The following is a 15816-nucleotide window of genomic DNA, read 5'->3' on the forward strand; positions in this document are numbered from 1 at the left end:
TTCAAATATTAATGTAATTTCTATATAATCTCTAGTTGAAATCCAGTTAGCAATTGCAAAATCATTTAATACGAGACCACTGAGAAGGTCACATCCTTTTACTTCGACATATTAGAAACCTTTCGATAATCCTCAACCTATTTAACCCTCAGATCTCACCCGCAAACACAACTGTACCCCATTCTCGGGTCAGCAGTTCGTCAGCTTCGAAATGCATGACTCGCACACACAATTGTCCTTTTCAATGACCATTGCCATTGCTTTGTTATCCTGTCGTTTTGTCTGGCTTTAGTCACATTACAAATCCAATTGCCAATGCGAGATAAATGCGACGGGATAATATGAACTGGCATGTGTGAGGGAAACGGTCACTTAGTCCACAAGGACATGCACTAAGTGACAGCCGGAGAGAAAAGTGTACGAAGTGTGGGTAAGTGGCTGGCGGGGGATTGGAGGCAGCTGATTTTAATTTTAGTTAAATCAAAATGTGCTGAGGCAGGAGCCAAGTTTATTGGCCAAGAGCAGCTTGAGCACTCAAAGGACTTCCATCCGACACGTCTGCACTCTCATTTGGTTGGCCCCAATGCGTTTGCGCATCCATTTCTCAACTACACTGAGAAAAATAATGAAGTTTAGTGAAAATATGATTAATAAATTTCATTTAAAAATATAATTTGATTTAATTTCTTTTTAATGTGTCATCTTTACACTTTGTTAAACATTTTTAAAGAATTTTGTAAGTTTTTGAAGTTTTAACTAGTTTTTCCAGTGATTTTTGTTCTATTTAAGGCGTAACCACTGAAAGGCAACTCAAGCTCTGGCTTTGCGTGGCTTTTGGCCTGGCTGGCTGACATGTATTTGGTTTGCTTGGGTTTCATAAATAATGTAAAGCGCTGGAAATAGTTTTTACTCAGGCCCAAAAAACTTTTCCTTGGGCAATGTCCTATTAAAAGTCGGGCACGAAACCAATCAGATGTCAAATATGCAGTTTGTTTTCCACTTAATTGTTCTAGGAATAATTTAACCCAGCCAAGCGTTTGTCAATTGGTTCTGAATAATTCACTATCATGACCCGAGTAGTAGCCCACCCTCTTTGTATGACATAAGTGAATTCAATTTGTCGATTTTTTTATTTTCGTGGTTATTATTTTGTATGGATAGGCATGCCATATCCTACAGGTCTTTTGGCATTTTCCCTCCGTCGGGTTCAGCTGAGTCTAACAATGAACAAGTCATTGCTCCACTTTGTGCGCTAAACGATTTTGTGGTATGGGTCATGACAAGTGGAAAATTATGAATGGGGAAATCCTGGGCCCACTGCTTTTAGTGATTTTCCTTTGACAAGGACTTGATCGAGTGCTTCTACGTCTAGACTGTATTATTAATTTAGTTCATGTACTGGAAATAAGCCTAGTGATTATTAAAGGTTAGATTTGTATGTTTAATAGAAGAACTAGTAAGCAATTTTCCCTCTTTTAACCCAAAAATATCCCTTCATTTTGCTAAAAGCAATACCAACAACCCACATCCTTTATTCGTTTTTATCTTTGCGAAAAACCATTGGAAAAACTTTGCTTTGTCTACCACGCGTTCAATATTGAAAATTACACCTTAATTAAGTGCTGTGAACGCATTGAAAATGTCAATAAACCGCTTTGCCCAAAAACCAATATCCTTTCGCACTTGTCGCAGTTTCACAACCAGCCACCCTCAACCCCCTCAACATGCAACCTCCAATTTCCACCTGTGTTAGTGTCTGTCTGCAAATTTGAACAAAAACAGTTTCAATTGTTGCTGCTGCGGCGCCATATTTGTCAGCCATTTGCGAATGTTTCTAGCCCAACCACCCATTTCCATCCTCTATCCACTATCCACTATCACATCCACACCCACTTGGGTGGGTTTTTGTTCCATTTCCGTTATGGCAGGACGCATTCATTTTGGCGTCATCAAGGTTGCATGATGCGCTGGCAAAACGTGTCATCGGCACAACGATTCGTTCCGCCTGACAGTTGACAACTCCATCAAAAAGGTAAACTGATGGCCTGGAAGGGGCTTCGATGGATTTTCCAGGGTGGCCAGGTGGCATTACGGGTGCGGCATGTGCGAATGGCAAAAGGAAACGTTGTCGATGCTGCTCAATAAAATGTCATTTAATGCTGCTGTACGTGTCATTGGCAGTACAGTGAATACTGAGGGGAACACCCTTACATGCATATAAATTGATGAGCTAATGACGCATGAATAGTTTGAGAAGCTGACAATAACGTGTGGGGTTTTCTGTCATGTTTAGTGTTGGAAGGATATATTTATGTTTATGGTAAAGTTTAAGTGGTTTTTGAGGGTTATGATATGTGTTCTTAACTTAGTTTAGGGAGCTGATTAGGTAATACAAAGGTTTAAATCGGTTTAGGATAATTACTTCAAAAACTGTTAAGTTCCTTTAAATTGTTTTAAAGAAACATTTTTAGCATTCAGCGATAACTTTGTTTTCTCTTTCCAATTAAGCAATCATAATCAATGTGTTTTTAATTATTTCTATTAAATTATAAGTATTGTGTATGGCTTTTAAGGTGTCCACTGTTAGCTAAAACGCGCGTGTATTTTCTCAATTGGCTGATGGCCGGGCGTAATTGGCTTGTAATTGAAAAGTTTGCGGATAATTAATTGCTGAAAGCTGCCTCACGACATTTATATGGTTTTAGTTGTGGTTTGTCCTTGCCATTTGCCGTGATTCTCTCTCCCAGCTCCTTTACCCACTTCTCTAACGCCTTCTTTGAGCTCCCTTAGCTGCAATTGTAAGTTAATTAAGCGACAGCTAGATATATAGTTGAAGTTTTTCCTCTGTGCGGGGAAAGCTTTCGAGAGTCAAAAGAGTTGTAGTAATTAGTTAGCATTAGAGAGCTTGTAATAGTAAAATGTTTAACTATATATAAATATAATACATTATATAAAAAGATAAATTAAAGTTAAAAGTTTTCTATATTAAAGATATTCATTAACTTTAAGTTACAAGTTCATTCCTCTTTCAAAACTTAATTAATTTCCATTTCTCATTTACTTGGGCGCCTGTCTTTGTTTCAATCAACGAAATATTGTGCCTTTGTTGATGGCTTTATGGAAAATCCACGGGGTTTTCCCTGGAAAGTCCATTTGTCAAAAGTTAATGCCATCTGTATAAAATTAATGCATATTTAAGCAACGGCCATTGACACGACCGTACTCGAAAGTCCCCTGTATAGACATTGGAACTAATGAATTCTTAATACCTTTAATAACACATTTCAAATGGCGCCACATCGGTGAAAGCTTTAGGTCGTTAACACCGGAGGGGAAAGTAATTTGTCTCCCCGATCGATTCACTTAGTCCTCCATCCTCATCCATGGCATGTGTCTGTTGCCTCATCAGCAAACGGACATGCATTGGAGCGAGCTATAAACAAAGTTCTTAATTTCCGCGCCACATAAAACTTATCTTCATTTGCTGGCCACTTCTTCGCTTCCTGGGCCCTCGTTCCCTTGCGTTCTTGGGTCATAAAAATCACAACATAAGCTAAAAACTTTATGCTGAATGCAAACTGGCAAATGGCAAACGCAAGTTTCCTTTCCACTTTTTGCCCAATGCATTTTGGCCAAGGCAGTACAGTGGAATATGAATTTTACAAAAAGGTAGATGAATTTATAATATTAATAGATTTTTATGAGCTGTGAATTAATCATACAGGAGTTCTTTAAGGGTCTAAAAATGGATTAAATATTGATTCATTTCGAAGTTATTTTTCCGTTTAGTGGCTTTGTTTTAAGACCTTCTAATCCTTTTCCCCTAAACCCAAATTTTTATTTCGAATATTTTCTAATTATAGTACCTAAAAAATTCTTTAAAAAACTTTAGAAAAATGAAATTTAATTCTAATAAATTACGAGACACAGTGCCAAGTTTGTTGTCCTTCTGAAGCTAGTTGTAAGCAAAAGTTTTGCGGCTGAGGTCGAATGCAGAAATATGTAGCCAAGGGAGCGGGAACCTGAGAAGGCGGAATACTGGACGAGGGACTGGTTCTTCCTTCCAAGGCTGCTACTGCCGTTGCTGCTGGTGATGTTGTTGCATTATCTTAATGTTCATTAGGTTAAGTTTTTGTGCATTTCCTTGCTGGATTCTGGCTGCTGTGGTGCAACTGCTCATTTGTGCGCCAATCTCCCGTCGACATCCGGCAAGGTCCTCAATCCACTGGCGACTTTCACTTCTACTTCATCTGTAAATGGAGATGTACGATGGCGGAAAGGATAATGTAATCAAGAAAGTGAAATACTTTGATTTATTAATTTTATATTCTACTGAAGTTCTATAACTAAGATTAATACATATTTGATTTTAAGGAACTTAAAAAGTAGTTAGTTATTGTAAAAATATATTCTTATATTTATATATTTCATAAGCAACCTATTCCCTTGCCCTCTGCTGTCCACTTGGGCTTAGTTTGTTGGTGATGGTTGAAAAACTTTGGCATTCCGTTTCCTTGGCGAACTCGTCACAACTTTTGCGTCCAAGCCTTTATTTCTTTCGCTCCTAGTTGGCGTTTTATTTCTTTTGGCCTTCTCTTCGAGATAGTTACCTATTTGACTCTCTATTTTCGGCTTTCTGTTTATGTTTCCTGCGATGATCGAAGTGCTGGCCACTCTGAGAGAAATATAAATTTAATTAAAAAAATTTCCAAACTTCAAATTGTTGACTGGCGCCTTCCTTTGTCCTGACTAAAGGAAAACTCCATAGCATTTTGTATAATGAATTTTGAAACTGTTGGAGAATTGAATCGAATCGAAGAGGCGATGGCTCTGGGTTTCAGTTGTTTTGCCTGTGACAGTTCATTAGTACCCGTACATCTTGTCGCATTTGTCGCGATTTGACGTTTTTATTATGGCTAACAGAAAAAAAAGACAAAGCACTTTGCGAATAAAGGCAAGCCCACAATAAAAAATGGCAAATGAGAGTTGGATAATTCTGCTGCCTTTGGCTTATTTCTGCTCGTTTTTTTTTTCTGCCTTCTTGGTCCTTTTTTGCCGGGCTGCTTATCTTGGTTGTAAAATCTCGTGTACTTAAGCACTCTATCTCTAAAAGGTACTTTCTAAAATTTGTTCTTAGAATATATTATAAAAAAATGTTTAATTATGGGTTTATCTTGAAGATATTTTGGTAAACATCCCTTAAAAAGATTGCATTTATTTTCAATTTAATAAGTGGACTTAACATGGACTTGAAGTAAGAGAAAGAAATAAGTTAAAATATATTTAATATTTAACTTTTATTTAATATTAAATATAAGTTAAAATTGCATAATAAAAATATGAAAAAAAACAGTGCATTTGAATGTCACTAGAGTCGAAAAAATATATTTCCTGCAGCTTATCCTTGGCTTTAGCTTTGTAATCAGCCAACAAGTCGACTCTGTGGCAGTGTGGAATTTATTAAGTTTTGGATGTTGTTTAGCTTTTGTTGCAGGTTTTATTTTATTTCATTTTGCTTTCTAGCTCGGTCTGACTTTGACACTTCTGCTGTAGTTGCTGGGTCTCTCCTGTGGGCAAAACTAATTTGTATAAAAGTGCAGGCGACTTTTATTTGATGCGACACAATGCAACTCCTCCGACATTCGGCTAGAGATAATTGAATAAATTTTCTCTGCTGACGACAAGGTTAGGGGGGATCTCACCGTAGGAAAAGCGAAGCCAAAGCGCTAATTGGTATTAGCAACGGTAAGAAGTTCCTTGGTCAAAGTGGAGTTTGTGGAATAGAATGGTTGAGAATAAAGTTGACTACAAAAGTACTTTATTGCTGGCAGGAGCAAATTACAAAAGGTGCTATGCTGCTGCCTCACTGAATGATTAAGGGGTTAGTGGTGACATTACGTTTTCCTACAGATTTGTGACAAGTTTGAAAATCAGATCTAATTGGAAGCGCTTTACCATAAAGTGAATGAAGGCAAAGTTAAATTAAATGGAATTTGATTTAATTTTAATAATAAAGATTAGCCACAACCCCTAATTAACTCAATTTATTGTTGTGGCTAGTTAAGTTTTAGATAATTAGGGGAAATTTAATTCCATTTTTTTTATTAACTGGTTGTTTTTTGTGAGTTTAACAAAGAATTAACATAATATATTACAATTTAAAACATTTTTTCCTCCGATTTTAACATGTTGTTATAATAAAATTACAAAATATTAAATTAAAAAGTTCACTGAGCACTTAACCACTACTTAAAGCCACTTTAACATCCATTAAATTGAAATAAAATTCACTTTCAGTTGCTTAACAGAAAAGTGCACCCAAAAATCCTGTAGAGACTCGTTCTTAAAGTAACTGAACATGAATTTGGCAATGGAACATGTGTAGAACACCAAACACAAAGGGGGCACACCTCAACCTGGTTAACCCGGTAACAGCAAGAGCAACAGCAACGGCATTGGTAGATTCCAAGGCAAGAGGAACTGGCTTTGTCCCCAAGACCATTGAAGGTAACCCCGAATGGTAACCGACACCCGTACCACATCTGGCAACCATCGCCTCTAGTTGTACCAATCAACGGCCGTGTCACTAACAGGCCAAGCAGCATTACCACGGCACTGGTCCAGGGGCTAAACGTTGCACTTTTACAAAAGTTGAAGCTGATTTTATTAATTTTTTTAAAAAATTAAAACATCAAAAATATTCTGGATATTAACTGTCTTTTTCTTTCTTTATATTCCACGCAAATATTCTTTTTTTTTCATGTATTGGCTTATCTAATTTCTCTCAGTGCACAGAACACATCTCGAGCCAAAAGAAAAAAATGGTAAAACTGCACAAAGGCAAATCGGAAACGGAAGTTGCATGTGAAACCGGTCGCAGAGTCCTTCCCGGAGCGGTTGCACACTGAGAGGAGCCTGGCTCTGCCTTCGATATTTCCACTGCCTGATCCTTGCTCCTGCCCCTTGCCTTGTTGCTCTTCTACTTTTCTGGTATTCTGTCTGGCCGAGAACTCTTGAATGGCTAACTGAAACTGACAGGTTTTGCCTTTTTGTGCCAAGTTCTATCTCTACGCCCCCGCTTCGATGGGCTCTGTCTTTGGCTTGTCAATGTTGGCTGTCGTTTTTCCTTTATTTTGCTGTCTATGAAATGAGATTTTCAGTTTTTCGACATGCTGAATAATAGTTTATTCCATATTTCATTGCATTCTTGGTCTCTCCTATTCATAGTCCTATTGCTGCAAGCCACTTAATATTTCGTTGATGGCTGTTGAAATGTAATCGGCAAATTATTTTTCCCTTCCTTCGGGGCAACTACTACTACTAGACAATTAAATGGTGTGTCGTTTATAAATTTTCGGAATTTTCCTGGCTATATTTGGTATATATATATATAGTTACTGATTTTGCTGGTAACTGGTTACTGGCACAGTGAAAATGCCATTTTGTTTGCGCTTGCAACACTCGTCCACTGAATTTTACGCCTCGTTGGGCTTCCCCAATCCCTTGTAGATTTTCCCACGCCCTAGTTGATTTTTCCCCCACCCTATTTTGTGCGGTCTCATACCCATTTTGGTTCTTCCTCTTGTGAAACCCCCTGGCCAAAGGGTCATACCCTCGCACACACGCAGACATTTCAATAATTGTGCAACAACTGGAAGCGATTATGCAATTTCATCAGGCCAAGAGAGACACACTGCCACATTGAGATGGGGAGTAAAAAAAACGAAGTAAATGGAGACAATGGGAAACCTGGGTTTCTGATTCTGATACAGCTTGGGGATGTGCTTCAAAATGTTTTGATTGATTTGATAAAATTTGTTTTCCTTTCCAAAATATAATTCTCCATTTCCAGTTAAATAAACATTTTTCGAGGAAATCTTTATTAAAAATTTCTCCTATATTATTTCCAATTTTCAGGGTATTCTTACTAACTAGTTGCTGAATATTTGCAGATTGTGTAATGCCGAACTGTTGGAGATTGGGCCTGTAGTTGGGCCTCGTTGTTATACGAGCATTGTATCTTTGCCTATACATCTGCTGAGCTGATATGGCATTTGGGAAAACGAGCTTTATTTCATTTGCGGGCTACCACCCCTCCCCCAAACTCTTTACCAACCTGAATCGTATATATCCCTCATATATCCCATATCGCCCAGTCCAACGCATCCCATTGTATTGCTGTATTGTTGTATTCCAGTTCGGCTGGGCGTGGTGTGCATGTCTGGCTTTCGTTTTGAGGTTATGCAAATTGTTATGCTGATATCATAATTAATTCGTTGGGGAAACAGGCCGGAAACAAATTGGGTTTTGAATGAGTTATTGTATTTTTGCGGTGTGCTGCATTTTTGGTTCTCGCTTGCTCACTCTCCTTGTTGCCATAGCACTTTCACTGGGAAATTCTTTTATTTTCGAAAAAAAAACAAACAAACACACACACATGCTTTTTTCGGGGAACTAACAACGCCAACATAGAGCAAAGCACAAGCGACACATTTCGCTCTGTATTCTTTTAATGAGTTTTTCTTCTATTGGTTTTAGTTTCGTTGTTTTCCAGTTTTCGGATCTTTTATGGTGGCCTGTCTAACACCGGCACAAAAATGGCCAGAATTATAGTCAGCCATAAAACTAGCCACAAAAACCTCGCAGAGAGCGAATCATCAGCGGACTCTAAAAGTGCGGATAACTCAACTTGTCTGTGGCTCAGCCACAAATTATCAGCACTTTACTGCTGAGTTTCCTTAATGTTCATTGTTTACGATTTGTGTTTTTTTTTGCTTTTGGTATGGAAAATCTAGATGTTTGGTATAGTTTCCCATATACTTTTTGTCTGTCTTTTCTGTCTTTTCCCGCAACTATGGCGAAAAGAGAATGATAAATTAGCTGCATATTATAAATTCCTTTGAGTTGAGTTGTCACACATGCGATGCGATGGCTGCTGGAGGGCTCAGGGAACTCATGGAGCTCATGGTTCATGGCTGCCAGCAATTGCCCGTGCATAAGTGTGCGTGTGAGGCGTAAGTAAGCCACATTTACATATGACATGGGTGGTTTAAGGAGGTCGTTATAGGTTATTTGTAATATCTATACCTTCATGACCACTAACGACTCAAACTAACTTAAATCTTTCGATTTTCACTTAATACAATTATTAAAAATGTGATTATTTTTCAAAAATAGGTAATTATTAAATATACTTCTAATATTTTTAAGAACTTTTCAATCCACCCCTCGCACCACAACAGTGACGCTTCCCTGTGTCTCCGATTCGTGGCGCGTTACGTGGGCTGGGTTGAGTTGAGTTGTTTGTTTGTAGGTGGATGCTGCCCGACTGCCTGGAGTGTGTTTCATTTTACCACCAAGGCCGTAAATACTCAAGCAACAACAGAAACATTGTCCCCGCAGCTTGGCCCCTTCATGGATCGAGTGAGTGGGTCAGGAGAGGCGCAGGTTGTGGTTGTTTCGGTTGTCGGTGGCGTATACGCAATGTGGCCGACATTTTGCCAAAGTGTTTGTGTAAACAAAGTTGTAGGCCGTCTATTTGTTTGCCAGTTTGTTTATTGTCACCAGCATAGCCAAACAAGCACACATGCTAAACGTTTACCAAAGGCATTTCCTTTTTCGGTCATTGTTTGGCTTACCTTAAACATTCTTTGTACACGGGGCTCGTTATGCTTCCGTTTCCGTTTCCGGTTTCGCTTTCTTAACATTTTTTTTTTCGGCCGTTATTCGTCGGCCATCAGAATGATTATTTTGATTGATGGCCAACGCATTTATATTGGGCATTTTTGTTTGCTTTCTTTTCGCTGCCACCCACACTCACTCTTACTTTTACTTACATTTCTTCATGGTTTTTGTGCTTGGCCTGTGCGTCACGGTCCATTGCCTACCCCACCTGATTATGCCCCGCGGTCCATGTGACATTTATGTAATCGTATTGCCGCCGAGTGAATGAGTGACTGAGTGATGGCTCCGCCCAGCTGGGGATTGTGCCGAGCGAAATGACGCGGGGTTTCGGGACATACGCCTTACCTAATGGCATTCAATTACCAGGTAAAAGGATTGAGGCGGGAACAGTGGAAAGAGTTTCTTCTATAAGAATATATTAAGAAGTTTTTTGCGGATATGAGACTTGCGTTTGTGGAAGATTTTCATCAAGATTGTAAAATGAATAATAAACTTAAGATAACCTCCTCACAGATATGTTTGTGTTTATCAAATTTCTCAAGCGAAAGATTTTGTTCAATAATTTTATAGTTTATTACCTCTTGGGGAATTTTTTGTTGTAAGGATATCATCGTACTTTATCTAAGATGTTTGTCTGTAGTTTTGCTATTCTTGCTGACTTATCTTTTCATATAAACTTTAAAGGCTAGGAATGAAGTTCAAGAAAGAAGCTTTGTTAAAGAGTAATTTTTCTGGCACACCTCAAATGGAAGCATCTTAAAGATAGCCCCTTTCAAGGTCACTTTTATTGGGAACATGTGGGCAATCCATCAGGTACCTTCTACCCTCATGTATGGGCTAGCCATCTCTGCTGGTCCTTAGTATGTGGTTAGTCTGTGTTTGGGGATGCTCTCATTTTGTTTGGGTTGTTTGATTTCTATTATCCTTGAAAGAAGATGTCCTCTTTGGGCCAAGCTAAATAGATGGCGTCTTTGTTTAGGCTCCGGCCACATTTGTTTGCCTTGTATCATCCTGTCTAATTCAATCTCTCTTTTTTCTTCTCTTCATTGCCGGCGAGCCTACTTTGTCTTGGCCTAGATTTGGTAGAGGAAAATTAATGTGGCAGGTTTCGGTGTCACGAAATGACGGGCACCCAATTTGTTTGAGTCTTGAGTTGCTCTGAGCCCTTCAAGGATCAAGGTGAGCTCTAGCTTCTGCTGTAAGTTTTTCCTGTTTCTCGCTTTAAGTGTAGGAAAAAGGAAAATGCACTTTGCTTTAACAATTAAGAGCGTCATTTTACCATTCTTCCCCTCTCGTGGCGGTAATTTCAGCTAATTTGCTGGCACTCATAACATTTGAGAGCATCGTAAAGAGCAGGGGAAGCTTAGGAAAATTGTCGGTGGGGGGTTACTTTAGGAGAAGGGGTCCTACCGGATATTAGCGCAAACAAAATGCAACTCTTGAGCTGAAAAATTGCCGTAATGAACGAGCTTTGGAGTCCCCCTCGTCCGACTCACCCTCATGTTCGCCCTCGAGGGTTGCAGAAATTGTTTAATTACTGAAAATTCCTGCAGTAGATCGTGGCCGGCTGCACTGATAAAAAAGATGGGGAATATATATCATTAAAAGAGGCTTTTTTCTTCCTGTACTATATCCGTACTTTGCCTGTTAAGATTGTACTTAAATACCTCAAGAAACTTAACAAAATCTGTTAATATTTTGGCTTAACACCCTTTTTGCTACCCTTTCTTACAGTGCTCTTTGGCTAGGGAACATGAAGAGTCAGCGGACATTGGCTTGACACATTTTCCAGTTCTTGCTCTGTGCAGCGTTTTTCGGGTTGGTTGATTCTTAGCCTCAACTTTATCCGCTCTCCACTGCCGTCCTCCTTCAGCTACGTCTCCTCCACTTGCAACTCCCTACATTTCATTAATTTGCTATTAATTTGTATTTTCTTTGCAGTTTGCTTTTAGCAGTCTTTTTTTAAGCCCGCCCTTTCCCCATCGTATTATTTCAACCCATTTGGGGGCTAATGAACTCACTGAAGGGTTCTCATTTTGCCACCCATTTTCCAGTTCGTCTCCAATTTTCACCAAACCCAACCACTTGACGTGTGCCAGACTGGCTTAGTTCTGTGACGAAAAGCGACGATGGGAAAAACTCTTTGAGTGCTAGGAACTAGGCAATGATAAATTTGTTCGGGGGAGCAGCAGTGAAAGCGGCTTGAGTTTTTCGGTTAATTCAAATGACAAATGTGCCTGGGAATCGGGCTAAGAACCCAGACATCGTTGGCCAAATGATTGTTGACTCTACTCGAGTTCACTTTGCTGCAAATTGATTGGGGGACCCACAAATGGAGACACAAATGGCCTGATGTCTGTTTTGGGTCTAAATTGCAGTTTGTGGGTGTGGGAATGTGGCATGTTCTATCAGATGTCTTTACTTTACTTTACTTCCTATAGATTGATTCATAAAAGATTTACAAGCTTAGAGAACATGAAGTTTATTTGTATAAAATGGTATTATTCTGTAAGTTTTAATCATCGATTTGAACATTTTCTAATTGAATATATATGTTAAAGACCAGATTGATTATATTTATTTGATTAAAATAACCTTAAGAAGTTCCTTACCCCAGTTGACCTCTCTGTTAGCCTACTTTCGAATAAACAACAACCCCTGGGCCAGGAATGCTGTCAGTCTAAAACCAGACGACAGGCAAACACGATTAATAATTGTCAGGGCAAAGCCTTAAGATGCCTTTGCCCAAAACCCCCACAAGAACCCAGCTTTTTATCTACCCAGAAATATTCAGCAGAGAGTGAAAACTGTAATTAATGACCGGGTTGGGATGAGTAGGGCAGTAACCAAATTGTCCATTTTACTAATCTGCAATACAAATATTTTATGAACACACTAACATGCCGGGGATGCCCCATCCCATATTCCCCTACTATACATATATATCTGTATTTATGTATCTGGCTGTTTGCTTAATATTATGAACTGTCTGACTTTCCCCATCGTTACCCAGGGGCAATCACATTCAAATTAATATACCCAATGTGTTGTGCAGTCATAAATTTAAAGGCCCGGCAAGCAAATGACTGCCACTGGTTACGGCCACAATTTGCTGTTGGGATTCGTTTTTTTTTTTTTTTTGGTAGTGTAGCCTGGGCGGCACCTTCACCTTGTAAACAAGATAATTATGGCAGCAACTATGACAGCGAGCTTCCTGTTCCTGGTGTCCCTGTAGCTGGCCCTGCCCCCAAAAGTAAATTCATTTCCTGCCAGACAATTTTGACTGCTGCACGAAATGTTGACAATGTCCTGCTACTGGGATCTAGTACGGGGGGGAAGAGAGGTTGGAAAAGTCCTTACAGCTTTGTATTTTGTGTATTGAGGACTGCGGGGCACTTAATGAGACTCGTACTGAGGTTTTTCGGGTCCTCGCTTCTCTATTTACTTGGCTTGTTAGCGTGGCCAAGAGTAAACAAGGCTTAAATCCAGATTGCTGTCACAATGGAATGGAATTTCCGACATTCCCTTATCTTCTTGGCTAATGCAGGACCAGCTCTCGAGGTGTTAGTTTAGGATTTGTCATAGTTTTGAGCTTAAACATTGGTTGGAATAACAGACAGGTCGAGATATGCTGGCAGTGTTTGTTTTGGTTAAAATGGTTATTAAATAAAGTTACCTTTCTAATGGATAATTATTAATAGGTTAAAGGTATTTCATAATCTATTTTGGTTTATTTCATAAAAAACCTTGAAATTTTTCAGACTTTAAGCCTTATTTCCTTCTATTTTAATCTTGTCTATTGTCTGACCCGGCTTAAGCCAACTTCTCAACCGTCTTAAAACGCTAATCGAATTGGCCCAATCATATATCAGAGAGCCCAAAAGTTAGCGTTTAGCTCATTGCAAATCATATTCATTTGAGCCTATTATTGGAAAAGTTACTTCGATAAGCTTTTGTTATGATGAGCCACGATGATGATGCGATGAGCCCTTGGAGATGCACAGCCATCGTTGGTTATACAGCCAAGGACCCATTAATAAGTGGCATGCCGCAGCTTGTTGTATTATCAACTCTCCAATGGCCAACACGTGGCTATCTCTTCCACCCACTCTTTGCCTAAAAATCGCAAAACTTTCTTGGATATTTTGTTTTTTCGCCTCTTCACATTGATGAAGTTATCGACAGCTTGAGCTCACTCAGTCTACCCCCCCAAAAAAAAAAAAAATATAAAGCATAGCAAAAGGAAAAGTTTGTGCACACAAAGCCGCCTGAAGCTATGAGTACCGCTCTGCTTCTTGGTGCCACTATATCTCCTGGCCCATATCTCCTGGCCAACATCCAGGCTCCCGTGGAGCATTAGAGCGTAACACGTACGCCAAACTTATTGATTTTCGGTTTGGTTTGGTACGGTTCAGTCTATGGCATGCAGTTTTTGCGGCTTTTGGCTTAGTTAGCGAATTATGAAAATATTTGCGCTGTGCCAACCGGAAGCAGTTCGTGATGAATCACCGGACCGAGGTGAGCGGTAGGAAGCGAGGTGAGAGGTATTCCACGGATCCAACAGGATGAGTGGGTCTGATTTTGGGTGTGTGTATGTGTGTGTGTGTATGCCGGCAATTCAGAAATCTCTCGTGCGTGCTCCACGTTCCCACACACACACATGTGTCCTTCAACCCGTTCACTCGGCATGGGACACGCTTCAATAGCAAATAAAAAATACAAATAAAATCTTGTTTGTACAGGGAAGGTGGGGATTCGCACATGGGATACCTTTTGAATAGGGAGTGAGGGAATATTAAAGTAGAATCTTTTCAATTCATAAATTTAATCATAAATGAGTTAGTACTTTGATTATTTTATACTGAAAAATTCTCAAATTAGTAATTGCCAGCATTTTTAAGTAGGAAAAATTGTTAAATCAAAGTTCAATAATTGATATTAAGGGAAAAACAAATTAAAAACTTATAATTGCAACAAATTCATCCTTGATTCCCCTTCGATGCCTTATATCGTCCCTTAAAAAGTGCTCGTAAAACCAAAAATCCAGAAAAACAAGCAATCCGAACGTAAAACAAACTAGTAACATGTATATAGTAAAAAAAATGTTTTGCTGCTGTCGGAAAAAATCAAAACAAAACGTGGCCATTGAACAAGAGGCCACAGGAGTTAGACAGTTGGCATAGAAGTGGATCCAAGTGGGTGGCATATATAAAAAAGAATATACAGGGGGTGGAGAAAAAGCACAGACCTGCAGGCATTTATGTGTTAAAGTTGAGGCATTAAAACTCCGCCCTTACCAAAGTCGCCGAAAAGGGTTAAAGCACTGCCCTGAGTTACCCATAAAAATTGTTTGTAGTTCGCCTCGTTTTCCATATAAAACGAGTTTGATGGATGATGTTATGTTGTTGCGCAACTTGGGGAGCATGTGTTCCGAGACTTTGCCCAAGAGCTAAGCAAATGGTTGGCTGTCAAGGATGCGGAGAAGGTTTAGGATGTTAGATGGATCTGGGAGAATGAGGCTGATGCCTGGATGCGCTGAGATTGGAGCAAAGACTTGCCTGCGACGTGTGGTTAAATGAACTGGAAAGTGTAACTCTAACTAAAAACAAACGAGTTGAGCAAGAATTTTTGGTGGAAAAAGTCAGAGGGACCTCAAAAAAGGGGTAAATTTGATATTAAAGAAAAAAACATACAAAAAATTATAGCAACTTTAAAATTTAAGATAAAAGCTGATCTTAGATGAAATTATTATATTTTTTTAATTCTAGCTAAAAACCTTTTTCATTTTGCTTACCAATCATTTCTTTTTAAACTTTGTAATTCATTATAGATTGAAATACCTTTCATTAGATTTCTGTCCAAGGTATCTGCCCGCCAGGACCTCACATCATCGTAAGGGTTTTTGAAAAGCAGCGAAAATCCCAGAAGGGGACATTCTAGCGACCGTTTCGATGCCTAAGCTCAGGCTGAATCCCTTGGAAATCCCCGTCACATCTCCTAAGTGCGTGAAGGCTTTCTTGCCACTTCTTCACTCTTTTTTTTATTCTTCTGCTCACAGGACACGGCTGTCAAGTTTTACACCGTTGGGTGCTAAAAATCATAAAATCAATGCGTCATAAAAAAAAAGAAACT

Source organism: Drosophila eugracilis, unplaced genomic scaffold (genome assembly GCF_018153835.1).
Source record: "Drosophila eugracilis isolate 14026-0451.02 unplaced genomic scaffold, ASM1815383v1 contig_367, whole genome shotgun sequence".
NCBI classification, from domain to species: Eukaryota; Metazoa; Arthropoda; class Insecta; order Diptera; family Drosophilidae; genus Drosophila; species Drosophila eugracilis.